Source organism: Lytechinus pictus, chromosome 9, assembly GCF_037042905.1.
Source record: "Lytechinus pictus isolate F3 Inbred chromosome 9, Lp3.0, whole genome shotgun sequence".
NCBI classification, from domain to species: Eukaryota; Metazoa; Echinodermata; class Echinoidea; order Temnopleuroida; family Toxopneustidae; genus Lytechinus; species Lytechinus pictus.
In genome coordinates this window covers 20,705,001-20,712,918 of record NC_087253.1, presented here as the reverse complement: position 1 = coordinate 20,712,918, position 7,918 = coordinate 20,705,001, and the positions used below count along the sequence as shown (strand labels likewise).

Sequence of the window (7,918 nt, the reverse complement as noted above, 5' to 3'; positions counted from 1 at the left end):
TTATAAATAAAATTACTTCAACATTTGTTCTCCTATTCACAATATTTTTTACAGGTGGAATAGGATAAACTAAAAATAGGATATTTAATTTCCATTTTAAGGCCTATTTTTTGCTTTATATCCCCGGTTTATATCTTTGCCACCTTGCAATATGTTAGCCAGGCTGGTTTATATCTATTTCTTTTTAAATCAAATAAATTTGGATATTTTCAATCTATTTTTATGATGCGAAGCTATATATAGTTTGTAAATATGTTTTTTAATTGCAAGAACAATCTTGTATCTCTGTTCACATATGATGGCAGTTTATTTTGCTTCTTTTTTTCTAATTTGTATGAAGTTTGTATCTATATATTTTCAAACTATTTTCCATCCTTAAAGTGTCACAACCGATATCATATTATTTTTTACCTCGTTGGCAAAGTTATTATCTTTTCTTATGTTTCGCTTCAAAATGGTATCTTTATATTTGCTTGTCTTGCTCCTCCACCCCTTATCAAAATACCCTGCCGGCACTTGATCTAAGATTATTTTCTTTTACTACTTGAACCTTATAAAGGGATCTTTCCTTCGATCGCAAGAAAGGATAAAATGTGTGTTTTTGAAAAGAAATAAAATTAAAAATACATAGGATTGGAGCTGTGATTTTCCTCATTGCTTTCTTTGTCATCCTACTTGCATACTAGTAGGCCTATATAACATATTTTCAGTAAAATTGTGAGACATGTTTTTAAATCCTATCCATATTAAAAAAAAGAATAAAGAGAAAGAAAAAAATTAAAAGACATAGAAAAGAAAAAGAAAGGAAGAAGAAATAAATATTTGAATTTTACTTTATTCAATTCCTTTACGTTAATAATATGATATATAAATGATGGCGAAAATAGTCAAATTGTCTGGTTGCCAAGTAAAAAGTAAGACCCCCCCCCCCCTCCGAGCTCCCCGTACAAACGCACGGACTGTACCGTATACGTGTTTCCGGTTCCGCCATTTGAAAAAAAAACGTTCGTAACTGCTCAGCTGAACCCGAAGCTTGATGAAGAAGGCCGTCAATATTTCAACAAAAACTAACAGAATATGGATCAGATTCGGACAACGACTTCTTAAGACATTCACACAACAGGCTAAACAGTAAGTTAGATCCATTTTTCGTAGTTTGGCGCGGCATGCACTTAAATTTCTTCGACTTTTTAATCATTACCGTACGGCCACTGCACTGCCGTTGTTCCCGATCGCTTATCGGGTGGGGGCTGATCTGCGGTGTGCGCGGCCGGGGACGGCCAACGGCTGGCTAAGTTAGTAGTATATTGATGGCGGCGGTGAGGATGTTTGTATTGTCATGATTGTAGCAAGGTCAGGGGTGGGCGCTAATGCAGTTTCGCACCGGCCGATTAATACCAGCATACCTCATCACCAATATTTGTTCCCAAATGTCATGACAAGTCTCTCAGTCACATTTGAAGTCAATATATCCACCACTTTTCAAAATATCGTGATCGGGAATGGCTGTAGGCCTAGCCAGGCGGCTTCTAGAGAGTGAAAATCATTTACTAACGTAACTTCGTAAGGTCACTCTCATATGAAGCCAGGGATCCTTTCTCATATACCCACACAGAGGAAGCCAAAACTTGAAACTTTCACCCCCGGCCCCGAGATTTCTACTTTCCTTCTAAAAGATCTAGCCTAACGTTAGACCTAAATCATGTACATGGGATAAAACTTAATTTCCAACATTTCTACGCTCTCGTCGTTATTTTTGAAGAAGAAATTCATTCCAAAAAATGCGAAAAATATCATGATTAGACGGAAGAGACTTGCCCGATGTTTACGCCGCCATCTTGTTTTCTATTGTTCTTCGCCAACGTTACAGACGCGAACTTCGAGACCATGAACTCGATCTGATATTCTGAGTGACAGAGGTGGGATTTTATGGGGGTGGGGAATATAAAATTCATGCAACATCTTGATTTTTAAAAAGAATTAAAACTAATATTCTTACTTTACACAAAGTTTCATTTAGTTCCACGCTTTTATCAGTCTCAAAATTGGTGATTTAGAGCCAACATGAAGTTCCTCACACATATTTATAATTCGCTGCCGATTTCAAAACATTGCATGCGGATGCAATATTCGCGAGATACCGGGCCTGGTCTGACCCGACCGACCTCACACGCATGCGATGTATTGAATATTGATACGTGTGAGAAACTTCATGTTGGCTCTAAATCATCAATTTTGAGACGGATAGAGGCATGGAGAAGAACTGAAACTTTGTGTGCAGGAAGAATATTAGTTTTAATTTTTTTAAAGAGCGTGATGTTGCATGAATTTGATATCCCCCCCCATAAGATCCCACTTTTTGTCACTCGGAATATCAGATCGACAGATCCAGTTCACGGTCTCAAAGTTTGGGTAGGTGGAGCGTAGTGTAGCAATAGTGAAGTGGAGTGGAGCCTGCACAAACTTCACTCGAGGTAGGCAATCCCACAAATTTAAAAGAGGTTTCTATAAAATCAAGTCCGGCCTTCTATGAACATGACAAACTTACGAAAAGATGTGAAGTCAATTCACCCTAAATATCATCAATATCCCTCAAATAGCTTCATTTAAGCACTAATTTCTCTTCCGGTTGATAAAATATGGATCCGTCTTTAATTTCCAAAATTGTTCGTCTAACTAGCTAAAGGACGCATGTTTTATCTACATATTAAAGACACTACATAGAAAAGACTAGGCACAAAGACTATTATACATGTAAATCGATGCAAAGCATTACGCGATGTCGGCAAAGTGCCCAATCTTCTTATTGTAAAGACTTTAGCGACAATAACAGACTGTGAGTAAGGTTAAAATGCTCCTCTACTTTTAATGTTTTCATTAGTGCTGTTGTCGGGAACAAAAATCCATGTCGACATGTCGCTTAAAAATTAATCCCGACATCGACAATGTCGACATGAAAAAGGGACCGTAATTTAGCCTGGGCTCCCTAACATAAAAAAAAAGCATTCGATCGTGGAACAACACTCTCAATCAAATATATTCACCTTGACACGAGTGATATCCCCACACTAGATCTATATAATACAGGCTCAGTTCGGGAATTGAGCTTCCAAAATCACCGATTTAATCCACATTTTTTTTCTGGAGAATCAAGTTTTTGTACCAGGATCCGGTTTCGAAAGCATTGCTCAATAACACTCGTAGCCAATTTGAGAATCACCAATTACAACAGTGATCATTGCTGCAAACGCAAGCTCCTCAATTTGACAATGAAAAGTAATGAAAATCGACCGATAATTTCAGTATCACTTCCGCGGCGATCTCCAAACGAATGAAGGGAAGTTTTCTGTGACTTCGTGATATGAAGTAAGCGCTCAATTGCGGCAGTCACAACTTTGACAAAAACACGTGTTCGCTGCTGCTCACGTTTATGTGAAAAGTAATGCATTGAGGAGCAACGTATTATCAAGCACGGTGAATAGCGCGCGATGGGTACATATTTCCGTGGATGGGTACGGTGAATGCTACTCTCGCTATAACGGGATATCGAGGGCGGCTCGATCGGGCAGGCCGGCCCTGCACTGACGTATTTCTACTGCCGCACAGCTCGCAGATATTCTTTTTTCATTTAATGCGCTGCTAAGCTGAATAAACCTTTTAATCGCGTCAATTACTGTGGATAAATGCTTCTAACTTTTCAGCTAATCTTTACACTCGTGATTGTAGGCTAGACCCCTTTTTATTTTATGTTTACATGTCGATGTGGGTGCGTGCATGTCGACATGTCGGAATTTTGAAAATCCTTCGTATGTCGACATCAATGTCGATATGAGGCCTATCGACAACAGCACTAGTTTTCATTGATTTTATGTTGAATATTATTAAAGAATATGACTCTTTGCACCTGAATTGTAACACTGAAATATGGAAATGAAGAAGTTTTATCATGTATTTTTATTACATCATGTATTTGTATTAACCTGCAAATAAAATTTTACTATGTCACTCAAATTCATTTCATTTCATTAAAGATTCAAAGAGGGATCTCTGGATGATCGAGCAGCAAGTCCAGCATTATGTGGGAAAGATACTACAGGTGTACACAGAAAAGGCCATGTTCTTGTACAAGACACGGTTGGAGTTCATAAAAGGTGATTATATAGGCATTCACTTCAGTAGATATTATAATTACAAAATTAAGCAGATTGTATTCATGCAGTGGCATACAGTGTAATCCTTGTTAGAAGATGTAGATTTATTCTTCATTGTTTTATTAAAGAGTTTCAATATGTGCTTATGACAATTTGTTTGCATTATAAATTGTTTGTCACTCTTCGGCTTAGTTTGCTTTTATAAGCAAGAATATGCTAAGAGAGATAGCCGCAAGGACCTCATTATCCGATAGATATGTACTTGTGAAAAGAGATCTAGATGGGGGCAAAACACCTTATTTCTTGTATTTTTATGTTGTTCATGTTATCGTAATGGTATGTGTTTTTTTTTCTACAGATTAAGCTGCCTCGTGCTATACAGACTTGGATAAAAACAAGCTGTCCAATGAATGGTGACTACTCAAGAGGAGCCAGAAAGTCAACTAAAGCCAGGGTATTTTGGGAGTTGATATGGCCGGGGAAGGGGGGAGGGGGGGGGGTTTCCAGGGCCCCCCCCCTTCCTTGAGATCTTGACCGCACAATCGCGTCTAACATTGGCACATGGGTTGTCTAGGGCATAATTTACAAAATTAAATTGTAAATTATTTCACGCAAATTGTTAGTAAGTGATAATACTAATTTATGCGTAATTAGAATACAAAATCATACTTTTTCCTCTATTGCATTGACTTTGTACACAAAATCACGTTTTTGAGCAATTTTTGGTATGACATGTACTTACATAATGTCACGTTATTACAGAACCACGTACCGGGTGACACAAGATTGGTCTCAAAAGATGCACAAGACTAGAAAGAGGCATGTTTTAAAAAAATTGTGCGACAGCGTGGTCGCCAAATTTTTGGAAGGGGGGGGGTCAAATTGGTCCAATTTAACTAAGGGTTAATAACTGGGAGGCTGTTAGCTGCCTTTTTACTTTCAAGTCTTGCACATCTTTTGAGACCAAATTTGTGATGCCTGGGTACGCTGTTCCGAAATTTCGCAACATTTTTATGTATTAATCCAACACAAATACTGTTTCTTGCTAAAAATTCACAATTAGTATACCAGTAATATACATTTATCAAGTCAAATTATTTAATTACATTTACAATCATAAAAGCTTTGATAAAGTATAAAAAAAAACAAAGAGTTGTATGTAGGCCTGGGACTTTCGGGTTTTTTCTCTTCGGGTACCCGTGGTAATTTTCGGGTGGGTACCTGAAAATCATGTCACTTGAAATATGACTGGTGGAAAAACCCCATAGGTGACGTCATCAAGCCAATGCGATGCAAGCCAATTTATGAATGAAAATATAGTAAGCATGCGCATTGCAAGCCTCCCGTGCCCCACGCAGTATTCCATCGAAACAAGTTTCAATACTCTGTCACCTCGTACCAAAATCGACCTAGAATTCCACTTTCCTATATATCATATGAATTATAAAAGGTTTTCTCACCGATACTGCACAGGTAAGCAAATTGTTATTCTTGCTTTTCCGTCAAAATCTTACGAAGTAGCATCGATATTACATCGTGTTCGTGAGTTTGTATCGCTACGTGAACAAAGTCAATTGATTTCCGGGTTTCGGAGCGTCAAATGCGCCAGCCAATCACGATCGTGTTCCCATTTTCGGTTTATGATGAACTAAAAATGGTAACAAGAACGTGATTGGCTGGTGCTTCGTAGGTCGATTTTGGTATGAGGTGACAGAGTATTGCAGACTTGTTTTGACGTAATACTGCGTGGGGCTGAGGCTTGCAATGCGCATGCTTACTATATTTTCATTCATAAATTGGTTTGCGTCGCAGTGGCTGGATGACGTCACTGCGCTGCAAAAGAAACATGGCGATGATTGAACGATCTCGGTCACATCATCATCACTTGAAAACTTGTATATTTATGGATATTTAGAGGGTAATTGGTGAAATTCAAAATGAGGCTTGTGTACTTTTGTAATGAGTTACAATCATGTCTTACACTACGCAATACAAATCAAATACATGTACATTATACTGGTGAGCAATTTTCGGGTATCGGGTATTGATTTTTCTACTCGGGTACCCGGGTTTTAGTCCCAGCCCTAGTTGTATGAAAATTTTCAAAAATAATGAAAGGTAAAAGAAAACAAGATTACAATGTCCATTGCAAGGGGGCTAGTCTAGCTATTCAGGATAATTGGGATTTTATTCAGTTTTTAATTGACATAACATTATGACAAGATCCCTCCATTTAGTGTATAAACAGCACATGGCCATGATTGAAATTCATATAACATTAAAGTATGCAAACCAGGCAGCTACATGTACATGTAGGACTCACTGCTTGTCAATTCTATTGTCTGCCAGGGTCAAGTGACATACAGTGCACATGTATAACATGTGTGAAAGTACATAAGAAAATCAGCTTTTTATTTTTGTACTGTAACATTGGGTGAACTGGTGATCACTTTGGATATGATGCTCTTCATATTGGTTTATTTTATGTATATGAATTTTTGGATAATCATTAAGAATTAAAGCCATTTACTTAATATATGGAAGCATAAGCCCATCAAAGAACAGAATTATGTCATGTACAGCTAATTCATTTTGCGTGATATTACAATTGTAATTGTTTACTTGAGCAAGTAATTTGAATTGCTGCATGACCTAAACAATGACATGTTCCAATTCGAATAGTAACATGACCTAAAGAAGAGTTACTCCACCTCGATTGAGAGTGCTTATGTTAAATAATTGATGTTGCTACTTCAAATAATTGAGGTCAATCAAATTGGTCATAATTATTCAAGTCAATTTTGAGCTATATGTCATAATTAATTAGGTCATATACTAATTGAAATTACTAAATGACTTGAGTAGGTATGAATTCACATTGCCACATGACCTTAATTATTTTATGTAGCAACATCAAGTATTGAACGTCATTTAGTTATCAATTATGACATGTAGCAAATCAAATTACATGCCGCAATTTCGTGTTTATGATGGGCTCATGCTTACATTCATATATAACCCTTCAATACGTAGTTGGAGCAATTCTTAGACAAGAAGACTGTGTAAAATGATATGCCTATTCAATGTCAAAAAGGTTAATGTCTCAATAGATTTGATCTACGTTTTGGCAAAGTAATCTTATGTTCATATTTTTTCTAACCTATGGTGAACGTTCTAAATCATGTGAAATTCATTCAAAAATATCTTTCAGTATTTATGGACTTAAGTGAATTCTGAGCAAAATGAAGTGATTATGATTACGTTCATGTACTTTAAGTTTATACTGGGGATCAACACATCATAATTTCATCCCTTACTGTATGTGCACCATGCATTATCTGTACATGCAGAAGTGGTTATCCATTGTTTCATAACATGGTTGAGTAAAGGATGTTCTGCTTTTAGTATTAAGCCAATCGGGTGTTGACAAGAAGGGGAAAATGCAATTGCTCAGCTATTACAGTTTTTTTTGCAACCATAATACTGGTTAAGCCTTGGTTACATTCGCCGGCTCGTGGCCTTACGTCGAGTCAAAATTAACAGTCTTAATCATCCTTGTACCAGCTACTACCAGCTACACGTGGGTGGTTTGTACAGGAATACCTAAAACTGCTGATTTTGTCTCGCCGTAAGGCAACCGGTCAAGGAATGTGACCAAGGTATTAATAATAATCGCTTATTGTTGTGTTAGAGGGAAGGATTCTGGGTCGAATCTAGCTTTCTTTATGTGATCTCAAAATGGCAGCAATGTATGAATAGTGAAAGTA

General features: G+C 37.2%; 1 long non-coding RNA gene across 1 annotated transcript in view; it reads left to right on the top strand.

The window, feature by feature from the left end:
* Positions 1 to 996: 996 nt before the first annotated feature.
* The window catches only part of LOC135155531 (uncharacterized), a 7,088-nt gene continuing 166 nt past the window's right edge, over positions 997 to 7,918 (top strand). Inside the window, exons 1-3 of the long non-coding RNA XR_010294677.1 lie at positions 997 to 1,131; positions 4,032 to 4,151; positions 4,510 to 7,918. The exon at positions 4,510 to 7,918 is cut by the window's right edge and continues 166 nt beyond it. This is a non-coding gene — a long non-coding RNA (uncharacterized LOC135155531). The remainder of the gene's footprint in view (positions 1,132 to 4,031; positions 4,152 to 4,509) is intronic.